The 12,639-nt window shown below is 41.5% G+C and overlaps 1 protein-coding gene across 1 annotated transcript in view; it reads left to right on the plus strand.

The window, feature by feature from the left end:
• LOC128664597 (carcinoembryonic antigen-related cell adhesion molecule 5-like) overlaps positions 1 to 12,639 on the plus strand; it is a 175,729-nt gene that overhangs the window by 44,437 nt on the left and 118,653 nt on the right. The window lies entirely within an intron of this gene.

The following is a 12,639-nucleotide window of genomic DNA, read 5'->3' on the forward strand; positions in this document are numbered from 1 at the left end:
CTTTGGGGTGAGGGAGTTGCAATATCCAGAGTCCTTAGCAAAAAACTCAGGCACTAACTTTTTACTCTCAACTTGTAATGCATGCGCTAACCCACTTGAGTGCAGTTAGCGCACAAGCAAAAAAAAAGATTTAGAGCGCCACTTGTAATCTGGCCCATTGCATGTAAAAATCAAATGGAGCACGGATCCAGATAGAATGGTATAAAAATGTATTTTAAAGTGTATCAGATAAAAGCAGACAATCTGCCACATATTTATAAAAGATCATAAAAAATATTGTAAAGAAAGAATTGAATGTTCGAAACCAAATAATCACTTATCACTTATCACTAGATAACATTGTGGCTGATTCATAAAAAGTTAATAAGATCATAAAACACAATTAGTAACTGTAAAGTGGAACACAGCTCTCCCTGTGAGTTACCATCTGATATACAACCCTTATTTGAAAGGTGCTCTGCAAGAGAGGTTGACTTGTGTCACATTATTCCTAAATTATCCACCCTAAAGTGCAGCAGAATACATAAGTGCAGCTTAAAAAAAATAATTAGCTAATATTAAAAAAGTTCAATTTTGGGTGCGGAGCCAGCAACGGAGCCGAGAGGACGCAACTCTATAGAGCTCTCTGCAATTTGGCTCTGGTTTATCCTAAATACCAAAATAATTGCCAGTAAATCTGAATATAAATGACCACTTAGAGCTGCTACAACACTGAGGCTATACCGGAGCTGAAATCAAGCCGTTCTGGAGCCAGCAGTGAGAGAGCCCGCTGGCTAGTTAAGGAGCAAAGACGGACCACGCAGCGCCGGCTGCGCTATCATAGGCAAACAGACTGTGGGACTAAGAAAGCAGTGTTACTCAGCTTTGTGGATACTGGACGGTCGGGGCTCCTCTCCGGGTCCACTACCAACCCAGCTGCGCAGAGAACTGATTGTACACCAGCGCGTAGGAGGCCCTGCATAAAAGAGCATAGACACTGCTTGGACACAGGGCTAAATACTCACTGATTGCTCACCGAGGAGAAGTAGGAGTCTAGCAGGCCTTACTGTAAAAGACTTGAGGCCGACGAGGAATAGTTGGAGGCCCTCTTGACTGGGGCAGCTGCACATATCGATGGGGGGAAAACCTGCGGTGGGAACGGCGGCCATCTTGTCTAGCCCTAAGGAGACCGTAAGTGATCCACCTGTGCACTATACACGCACTATAGCTTTATCTCTAAACTACAGGAATATGGGCATGATAGTACTCTCTTGCTAAAGCCAGGCTATATTAACCTTATCTAAATCACAAGAAACTAGCTCCACTCCCAATCGCACTACAGTTTCAAGAACAGAACAAAAGCAGGTCACAGATGCGTAATATAAGGGCTTGAAAGCAGCTGTTTTTGCACGACAGGCTATAGCATCCATATGAAAAAGGCTCCCATTCATATTGATCAAAGCCACTACTGACCACAATACACTCCTGCTTATGAGACTGATCTTTCTGGGGCCCCTTATTGGGAAAGTTTAAAAAGAGATTTTAAGTTCTGCAGACAGTTGAAGATTTCTACAGACAGTTTGGGGGTCATTTATTGAATGCAGCTAGAACTTTAAGCAACTTCTATACCTCCTCAGGCACACATGTGGTTTATACACACCTCCCTGACAACAATTATTTCCTCACTAACTATTTAAAGGGACGGCGGTTCCTGGTCTCTCTTCTCCCTTTCCCGTTGGCCCACTCTGCCCACGGGTCATACCCTCATTCCTTTTCCCTTACATTGCTTAGAAGGAGCGCTCCCCCAGGAGAGAAACTACTGTCGCTGCCCCTGCTTGATCTACAATCAAGCTATTGCCTTCAAACAGGACCACCCCATCCACTGGTATGCCTATTGACTACCTGAAAAGCTTTTGGCCAACAATAATGGAATAGAATGTAATGAACTCTGGGCTCTCCGGGAGGGCATTCATAAACCCTAAGCTCTAACTCCACCCTATATACATGCTGGAGCCACGCTTATAATTTTAAATCAACGCAGCTATCACTCACCTGAAAGGTTATTTGCTATGTCCAATCATAATAAAAGGATATCTAAATCCACTGTAGAAATCAGTAATGGATCACTTTAGGGCAGCCAGCCCAAAAGTTTCTGCAATGGATACGGAGGGAAACAACACCCTACGAGCCATCTCAGAAGACTCAATGACCTCTCTTTCATATTCGGTTGGACATACCTCTACAGACATGGTCGCCAATATAGTTGATACCCTCACCCAGCGCATTAATGCGCTACAGGACACTTTGACCATCGCTATAAAGGGATCTGCTGCAGAACTACGCAGGGATATTGCAGCCATAGGGGAGAGAATGGACACCCTTGAGAGAAAGCAAGCAGATATGGCTGTTGACCAAGAAAATCTACTCTCCTATTCTCAGAACCTGTCTATACAGATAGCTCAAGTTATCTGACCTGGAGGACATGTCCAGACACAACAATCTGAGATTCAGGGGAGTTTCTGAGGAAATCCTGCCTGCAGATTTGGAAAGCTTTGCCACGGAATTTTGCAAGATCCTCCTCAAAGATAACGAGAACCCAAATTTTCTGATAGACAGAATTCAACGAGTCCCCAGACCACATAATGTAACATAGTAACATAGTAACATAGTAGATAAGGTTGAAAAAGGAATGAAGTCCATCGAGTTCAACCTATACAAATCTAAAATACTTTCAAAAAGCTCCAGTTAAGCTTAAATAACCCCATTGAAATGTGACCCATTTAATACTAGCAATCATATCCATGAATTTTGTTTATATACAGAAATTTATCCAGACTATTTTTAAATGTATCTATGGTATTGGCATTCACTACCTCCTTTGGTAATGAGTTCCACAATTTTATTGCTCTTACAGTGAAAAAACGTTTCCGTTGCAGGAGATTAAATCTCCTTTCCTCCAACCTTAAATTATGACCTCTTGTCAGATACAATTTTCTTGAAAGAAACAGAGCTTCTGCCATCTCTGTATATGGGCCTTGAATATATTTATATAAAGTAATCATGTCACCTCTCAAGCGCCTTTTTTCTAAAGAAAACAGTCCCAGTTTGGCTAGCCTCTCCTCATAGGTTAATTTATCCAATCCCCTTATTAGCTTTGTGGCCCTTCTCTGAACTTTTTCTAGTTCTGCAATATCTTTTTTAGCAATCAGTCCCCAGAACTGCACTCCAAACTCAAGGTGAGGTCTTTATATAATGACAGAATTATGCTTTCCTCCCTTGAATGAATGCCTCTTTTAATACATGCTAGTATCTTATTAGCCTTTGAAGCCGCTGCCCTGCATTGTGCACCCATCTTTAGCTTGTTATCTATTACTACTCCCAAATCCCTTTCCTCCTGTGTTTGGCTAAGTCTTGTCCCATTTAAAAAATACGTAGCCGGGGGGCGGAGCCAACTCTGAAGCAAGACGGTCGCATATCTCCACAGCTCTGAACATATACATAAAAAAAATTAAACTTTGCGGCCGTCTATGACTTCTCATTTACTCTTATGCTCATTAGAGAAGACCAGTAACTGCACCTGCTCCCGACAAGAATCTTGGTGTGAGTAACAAAAACGGACTTTTACATTCTGAGTGCGCTCGACATTGAACACGCGAACTGCGGTAGCCATTTTGCGGCCTATACTGCTTACCTAATAAGAAGCTGAAGACTACTACTGCTGACCTCTAATTTAAGGAACTACTATCCTGTCTGAATATGATTGATGTGGAGCACATTTTAGGGCAGATGCATGCCCTTTTAAACAAGTGTGGAAACGTGCTCGGCTGCCAAGTTACAATGGAGTCCCGGCGGACAGACACAACGCTAGCAGCACACGCTACTTACTCACGCACTAGCCTTGAAGCCCCGGGGTTTGTGAAATGACCGGGATCGTGGGTTCTGAGATCCCCTCTACATCAGGTACAGATCTCTTTGACAGAGACACGCATGACAGCAGACTTCAATACGACAGTAGAGGAGTTAGACGACAAAGCTTTTATCAGTGGGAACCTGCGACCCCCAAACAACGACGGCCGGGCCTGTAAATTATTAGAGGAGGCAGACCGCAATACTGTGACTAAGGGATATCCTCGGCCAGAGTCAGAGCCACTCTCACAAGGTCCGCGATTACTTCCACCCCACACCCGGCAAGGATCTTTACATGGAAGACAGTGTTGCTTGCCTCAACTCTCCTGGCCTCAGAGGGATGCACTGTGTCATAATGGGCTTGCTGTTACCCCTGCTAGGAGTAAGCTAAAAGGGAACATTTCAAAGCACTCAAGAGAGTACTTCAACCCTCCCATATCTAAACTGCAAACTGGAGTGGGTTAGATTCTAATAAATGAATGGAGAGTAATGGGATAGCTCCACCACAGCCTCATATAACATTCTGTGTACTTTTTCCCCTTCTAAGAGGCTGGGATCCCGGTGGCGACCTGGACCATTTAAAGCCTGACATTTAGCCTACTCCAGAGATATTGTTCTGCAGTGTTTGAGCAGACTTGATCTCAGCAATAGAAATTTGCCATTGTACCACTAGTAAAATAGAAGTGAGCCCAGTCTTTTAGAACCCACTACAGCAGCATACATGGCTATTTGTTCCCACTACTTATATTAATACCCACGCAGCTTTCTATGTACAGATCTCCCTGATAGCTTCTCCCCATTACATCACAATCTCATCTAGGTCGCAATATGTAGTGGAGGCATTTGTCAATTAGATGGGGCCTGGTCCCTTTACATGCAGAGCACTACTTATTGCATGCTTCTGATATGGTTCATGCCACTTACAGGCACATTGTTCCGAAGGGCTTACTGATACTACCTTGCTCTATGTTTCATATTGACCTCCACAATGTATTGGCTGTTTATTTACTTATAAGTTAATATTATCACGTTAATGTCCCCAAAGTAAGCATTTGTTTCACCACACTGTCATTTACCTATATGTTTAGTGCATCAATGCAGACTTATATTGGCATTTCTGTGTAGAGTTATGTTTGTTTTTAATATGATATCTATATGCAATGTGTGTTTTCTCAGTGCATCCCTCCTGTTGTTACTGTACTGAGGTGTTCAGAGATGCTATATGTTCTACTAGATGGGTCCTGCTGTTCTACATACTTTTTAACCTGGCAGAATTGTGACTGTGGAGACATATAGAACATTTATAATGACTTTTCTTCACACTACATTAGAGCAGCTGTATGGTGGGATCATTTCTTTCAATACAGTACAGACGTAGCCAGCGGCCGAGGCTGCGTCCTAACATTTGTTATGTTCCACCTTGCAGTTGTTTTATAAGGCCCAATTGTTGTGTTTTGTTGCCTTCCCTATAATGCTGCAGCTTCATTGCTGCTACCTAGGTCACATAGATTGGGTAATCTAATCCTGCCTCAACCTCAATTTTAGATTCCATTTCGCTCTGGGGACAATTTTGTATAGCTATGTGTATTGCACTTTAAGATGGTCCCATCCTAACTCCTATAGTCTATTTTTGCCCTCGCAAATATTCCAATTTTTCTTTACCAGTGCATGACCCACCCCAAATATATCCCCTTTACACGATTCCCATAATTACAACCTTACCCCGTGCCCTACTAAGTCTATTACCTTTGGCCCATTTGTTTAACACTCCATTTTACATATAGCACTTGCCTGAATGACATTAACGATTCAGTAAAAGGACCTAGAATATATATACACAGCTTCCTTTACATAGTTTTTAGAGCAGGCAGGTCCTGCATCATTGTTATTCCCTTTTATGTCCCCATTATACGAGGCATTTCTAATAAGCTCTAGGTGCTATATTAACTTTGCGATCCTCAGGTCTTACTATTTGAGACATTATCCCATCCCAGGCGCTATTAATACATTTACGCATTTAATACACTTCCACTACCACCTCCTCCCCCCACCTTTTCTTATAATATACCTCCTGTTTCAGGAGGATTACTGAAGCGATTTAAACGCAACATACCCGCATATTTTATTACAACAACTCAGTATACGAGAAAACTCTTCCTTCTTTATAATGTTTCAAACTATCTAGGGTCCATAAGTGACCCATATGCTATTTGAGGAAGGTACCTATATATATATATTGTCTATGTAACAATGAAAAAGAGGTTCCAGGTTTCTACACAACATAATTCACGATGTGAATCCTAACCTTTTCCATGGAAACTGTTTACTGGAAATGTACCATTTTTTATTTGTCTAACGATCTCTTATTTGTTGTATTTGTTCTCACACAACCTCAATAAAAATTCTTTAAAAAAAATAATAAAAAAAAAAAAATACGTAGCCTGCTTATTTTTACTTCCAAAATGTAGAACCTTGCATTTTTCCGTATTAAATCTCATTTTCCATTCACTTGCCCATAGTTCTAATTTTAGCAAATCCCTTTGTAAAGAGAGTTCGTCCTGCTCTGACCTAATGACCTTACTTAACTTAGTATCATCTGCAAAAATAGAGATGTCGCTATTTAATCCTTGCTCCAAGTCATTTATAAAAATATTAAAAAGAACAGGGCCCAGTACTGATCCCTGGGGGACGCCACTAATTACCTTTGTCCAATCTGAGTATGATCCATTTACTACTACTCGTTGCTCCCTATCTTTTATCCAGTTATTTATCCATGAGCTAACATTTTCAGATATTCCCAGTCCCTTAATTTTGTGCATTAATCTCTCATGTGGCACTGTATCAAATGCCTTTGCAAAATCTAAGTATATCACATCAACTGATTCCCCTTTATCTATATTTGTATTACTTCCTCGTAGAATCTAATTAGATTAGTTTGACATGATCTATTTCTCCTAAAGCCATGCTGATTAGAACTCATAATCTTGTTTACACGAATATGATCATCAATATAATCCCTTATAATCCCTTCAAATATCTTCCCCACTATTGATGTCAGACTAACTGGTCTATAGCTTCCTGGATCATCCCTGCTTCCCTTTTTGATAAGCCTAGAGATGTGCTTGCTAGAATCCAGTTTTTCACACATAAAGAAAAAAGTCTACGAGAACTAGCCAACAAGCCTCAGCTACCCAAAAAGTTCCAGTCAATCTTGGTTTTCCCTGATCTCTCTCAGTATACTTTGCAGAAGCACAGATCCTTTGGCCCTTTTACACAGGCCCTCAGACAGCATAACATCCGCTACAGATGGGGGTATCTGACTAAGGTGATAGTAAATAGAAATGGACAGATCCATACTACTACATCCTTGGAAGCAGGAATGGACCTATTGAAAACATGAGACCTTATATCACCTGCTCCCCTCCATCAGAGGTCTTTGCCACCTGGAGCACTACATGTGGGTGCCCCGGAGTGGAGCCCTAGACCTGGAAGAGCGGCGTTCCTGGCAGCGTCTGCGGACCTGGCGAGGTAACCGGAAGTGATGCCGGTTTCAGTGAAGTCTTTCCATGGTGAGCCAACGGAGTGCCGTAGCAGTGGCGAAACCCACTATTTAGATACAGGACAAGGAAGAAATGCAGGCACTGCTGGAGGTTCCTTAAAACAATGATACTTTATTTGAACAACGTTTAAAAAGTAAACAGCTACAACCGCTGTAAAGTGAGCTTGTATGAAAAAAGGTACAAAAAGGTAAGGTACAAGGCTGGGGTATTAAGAAACGAAAAATTGTCTGACTGAGCCCTAGACCCCAACGCCTGCTGCCACGCAAATCCCAAGAGTCCCCTGACTCATGATGAAGGTGAACTAGTTGCTACGTGACTTACCACAGAACAGCATGCTGTGATCTTCCTATTCCTATACTGGAATTCAGAGAGGACTATTTCACTCAAGATTGAGAAGTATCCTTTACAAAAGTCTTTGTTTCATGTTCATTAATGTTTATTAAAAGTTATGTTGTTTTATATGTCTTGCTGGGCAGTCGGGTGCAGTGTGGGGAGCCCGGGGCCCACTTTCAGTTATAACTTGGTTCGTTCTCTGGACAAGGTGCCCTGGGCTGAACATGCTGCAAACGATGCTGAGTGGTTGGGTGGGTCTGGGGACTGAGGAGCTATCTGTTTTAAGAAATGTTATGGGCTTACAACCAAAGGTCCAAGTCTCTGGAACTTGTCCTTGTGACTGAACTTGTACTTCCACAATAAGAGACAGTACCCTGTGAAAATATCCAGGTCTCCCTGTTTATCACACGGTTAGTGTTAGATGTATTTCTTTTTTAGCTGCCATAGCTACCTTTTGTTTTTATTGTTACCAATCAATACCTATGTCGTCATGTGCCTTATCTTCTATATATGTGAGACAGACTCTATGTATATTAATTTGCACAAATTATATGGTTCTTGTTTGTATTTGGGTATTCAAATCGCAATATATATATACTAAGATGAACGACAAAAGTCTTCCTAAGATTGTTGACAGGGTATCTCCTAGACTGCCATTAATGTGTCAAAGTCCACAGTTAGGGATTTTGGGCCGGGTTGGGTTCTGAGGGTGGGGGGACGGGACTAGGGATAGAGATGCAAGGTCCCTCTGTATCCAAGATTTTACTTACTGACTAAAATAACGGGACCCTAGTCTTTGCAATATCTAGTGATGTTATAAGAATTTCCCTTTGCCCCTTCCCCCCTCCTCCCCCCCCCTAGACATATCACCACGTAGACTTAAGCTGATCTGACTCAGTTTGATTTGTGCTTATCGTTAATATCAGGGCTGCTGGGATATATCAGTTTGGCACTACTCTAAGAACAATATGCCCTAATGATGTTGTAATCCCTGGTACTCTCCCCCGCTCCTCCTCCTCCCCCCCCCCCCCGGTATAGATAGACTGGGCAGAGTTTACTTAGAATTGGTTTACTTCTTTCTATTCATAGAGAGCTACTTGATATCGCAGTTTTTTGCCCCCCCCCCCCTTGGAGTGCCCATCTGGACTCCTGTAGTATTTACTAGTAGTCCACTTACCGTCTTCTTCCTCACCCCTTGATATCTCTTACAGAAAAGATTAAGGAATTAGACTATTCAGTTCCTAAGAAGTCGAGTTCCTTGATTGGCGGTGAATAGGACCATCACCAATTACCCACTGTTTATATATAAACGCATGTACGCATGCGCGAAACGCGTCAGGTGTCCATCTGTACTTACACCTGCTATTTGGCAATTTGGCTAAATAAAAGATACTAATTTACATCAAGTTTCCAGTCTTCGGGTCTCCTACTTTTCCTCCCCCTGGTGGGACTTACTTGTTCAATTATATATATATATATATATATATATATATATATATATTACAGTTAAACTGTTTTGTTGTTGTTGTAATTGATCTTTGTATCACACTAAGCTAACCAATTTTGTTAATATCTAAGCCATCTGACACTGACTAGTTCTGTACCTGTTGGAGTCCTGAAGAAACATCCCCAACTGATATCTCGCCTCACACGCGTGCCCAGGTGAGAAAGGGGGTTGGTTCTCTTCCTTACCCTCTTTTTCTGTCCCTTCTCCCTCTTAGTTTCCTTTCCCTCCTCCATTTTCTCTCTTATAAGCTTTTTGCCCTTTTCCTTTGGGTGGTGTCTCTTGTTTGGTGGGACCATTTTGTCTTTCTATTTACCCATACCACTGAGCTCTATACCATGCGACCCACTCCAGAAACCCTCACATTTGCTTCCCTGAATTGCAAAGGCCTGAATTCCCCAATGAAGAGGAGCCTCTTGAGTAATTACATGCACTCACTACACGCCTCAGTAATTTTTGCACAAGAAACACATTGGCCGACTACCTACACAGCTCCTTTCAGGTCACTGCACTATACCCACTATATTTCAGCCTTATATTCTGACAAAACTAGAGGAACGGCCACACTTCTGCACAAACACTTGAGCTATGAGCAAATCTATGTTGACACTGACCCTGAGGGTAGATACATTATCCTTTTGTGTAAACTGAATGGTCAGATGTATACCTTGGTGAATCTATATGCTCCAAATATGGGCCAGGTTTCCTTCCTGAAGTCCCTACTACATAAGATAGAGAACCTTAAATCTGGGATAGTTATTATCGGGAGTGACTTTAACATGGTCTTAGATCCGACACAAGACAAATAACTTTGATCCGTGACTCTATAACAGACTTTGTTCACATTAACGCTAGCCCACTAATGTCAGATCAAACTATATGGGCTGCCTTAAAGGCTTACTTGAGGGGGGTTTGTATCAAGAAGCAAGCGTCCATGAAGAAACAGATGGGAGCCCCTTTAGGTCTCCTTGTGGCTCAACTCCAAGCTAAATTAGCCCATCCCAGATGCTGTCTGATGAGATAGAAGGTTTCCGTAGGCAGATTAGGGATAAAGAGACGGAGCGAGTATGAAACGTGCTTCTCAGATTCTAACAATTGACCTACTATCAGGGTAATAAGGCTTCGGCTTTACTTGCCCATAAATTAAGAGGTCATAGAGCAGCCCCTAGAATTTATACAATTGTTAGTAATGGTATTCCGGTTACGGCCCCTAAGGATATTGGTGCTGCTTTTGCCCGGTATTACACTGGATTGTATAATCTACAAGCCCCGGGATCTGACCCAGGTCCATAGATCATCAAGATTCAGACTTTCCTGACAAGATTAAAGCCCCCAAAGCTGGACGACACTGCCCAGATATCTTTACAGATCCCCTTTACCAGTGAGAAACTCATTGCAGCCATAAAACAACTCAAAAACAACAAGGCCCCTGGACCAGATGGTTTTACCCCCTTGTTCTACAAGACCTTTTTAGACCAGGTCACCCCCCTCCTACTTAACATGTACTCAGAGGCTAGAGAGAAAGGACAGTTTCGTAGGGAGCTAGTGGAGGTGTCAATTTTAACCATTCCCAAACCGGATAAAGACCCGACCCAATGTGGAAGCTACCGCCCAATTTCCCTTATTAATATAGATGTGAAGCTTTATGCTAAGCCGTGGGCCAATAGACTTTGCACAATGCTACCTTCGTTGTTGCTTACAGACCAGGTGGGATTCACGCTAGCTAGGGAAGTGCCGGATAACACAAGTAGGGTGTTAAACATTCTCACTGAGGCAGACAGACTGCACTACCCCATGTTGGCCCTGTCTCTCGATGCCGAGAAGGCGTTTGACAGGGTCAACTGGATATACCTATGGGGGACGCTTTCTTATTTTGGTCTCCAAAGCAAAGATATAAAGGCTATCCGGGAGCTATACTCTGAACCCCATGCTAGAGTGATCGGTTTAGGATTCTGTTCAGATGTGTTCCAGATTACTAATGGCACTCATCAAGGCTGCCCTCTATCTCCCCTGATTTTCACACTTGCAATAGAGCCACTGGCCCAGGCCATTAGGGGGCTAGACGGAATTAAAGGGATGCAACTGGGCCCCTGTGCAGACAAGCTAGCCTTGTTTGCTGATGACATAACATTATTTCTTTCCCAGTCCATGGGCTCCCTGCCTGTCTTGTTTGATCTCATTACGCAATTTGGCGAACTTAGCTACTACAAAATGAACTTCCAAAAAACTGAGGCCTTCCCTGTTCATATCCCTGATCAGGAGCTAGCCCTTCTACAAACGACTTACCAGTTCAAATGGTCAAGAGATGCTTTAAAACATCTAGGAGTATATATTGGCCCAGATCTTCAGACAGTCAGAACCAAAAATCATGAGCATCTGCTTGTGGAGATCCGTCGACTCTTGAATTCCTGGAACTTCCGCGAGGTCTCCTGGATGGGCCGTATAGCTGCGGTTAAAATGACAATTTTGCTCAGACCAGTGAGTGCCTTCATATATTTTGTGTATATATATAGGGTGCACTTTCAGGAAAATATCCAATTATAGCCACGATGAAAAAGGCAACTCACTGGTATCAATGTAAAAATATAACGTTTAATTCAATCCATTAAAAAGCATAACATTTCGAGAACATTACGTTATCAAATGCCAGATATAGCAAAAAGATAAATACAGGGCTATAGGGAACGTAATGTTCTCGAAATGTTATGCTTTTTAATGGATTGAATTAAACATTATATTTTAACATTAATACCAGTGAGTGCCTTTTTTCATTGTGGCTATAATTATATATATATATATATATATATATATATATATATATATATATATATATATATATATATATATATATATATATATATATATATATATATATATATATATATATATATATATATATAGTATACAGGTGGCCCTCGGTTTACAACGGTTCAATTTGCACCATTTCAGAATAACAAACTTTTTTTCAGTCATGTGACTGTTATTAAAAAGCATTGAGAAGCAGTGCATTAATTAAAATAGCCAGTAGGTGGAGCTGTGTGCTTGTGTTGCGGCAAAGATATGCAAGCCAAGCACACAAGCAGGCTGAAATTAATCAGTGTAGCTAGCTAGACCTGAGCTATCGAGCAGCTTTCAAAGGAACAAGATCTTCCTGTCTATAAATCTGTCCAGATTGGAATGCATAAAAAGAACTGTTTGCAAAAAAATGTAAGTAAACTCTGTGTTGTGTGATTTTTTTTATTAGGTTTATAATGCTGTTTTAGCAAATGTTTTTGTTCATTTAACTTAGTTTAATTATATATTCTGTGTCTAATGATGTTTAGCATTTAAAGTCTTCATTTCAAAGCTTTAAAAATT

The sequence above is a fragment of the Bombina bombina genome, chromosome 6 (assembly GCF_027579735.1).
Source record: "Bombina bombina isolate aBomBom1 chromosome 6, aBomBom1.pri, whole genome shotgun sequence".
Classification (NCBI taxonomy): Eukaryota; Metazoa; Chordata; class Amphibia; order Anura; family Bombinatoridae; genus Bombina; species Bombina bombina.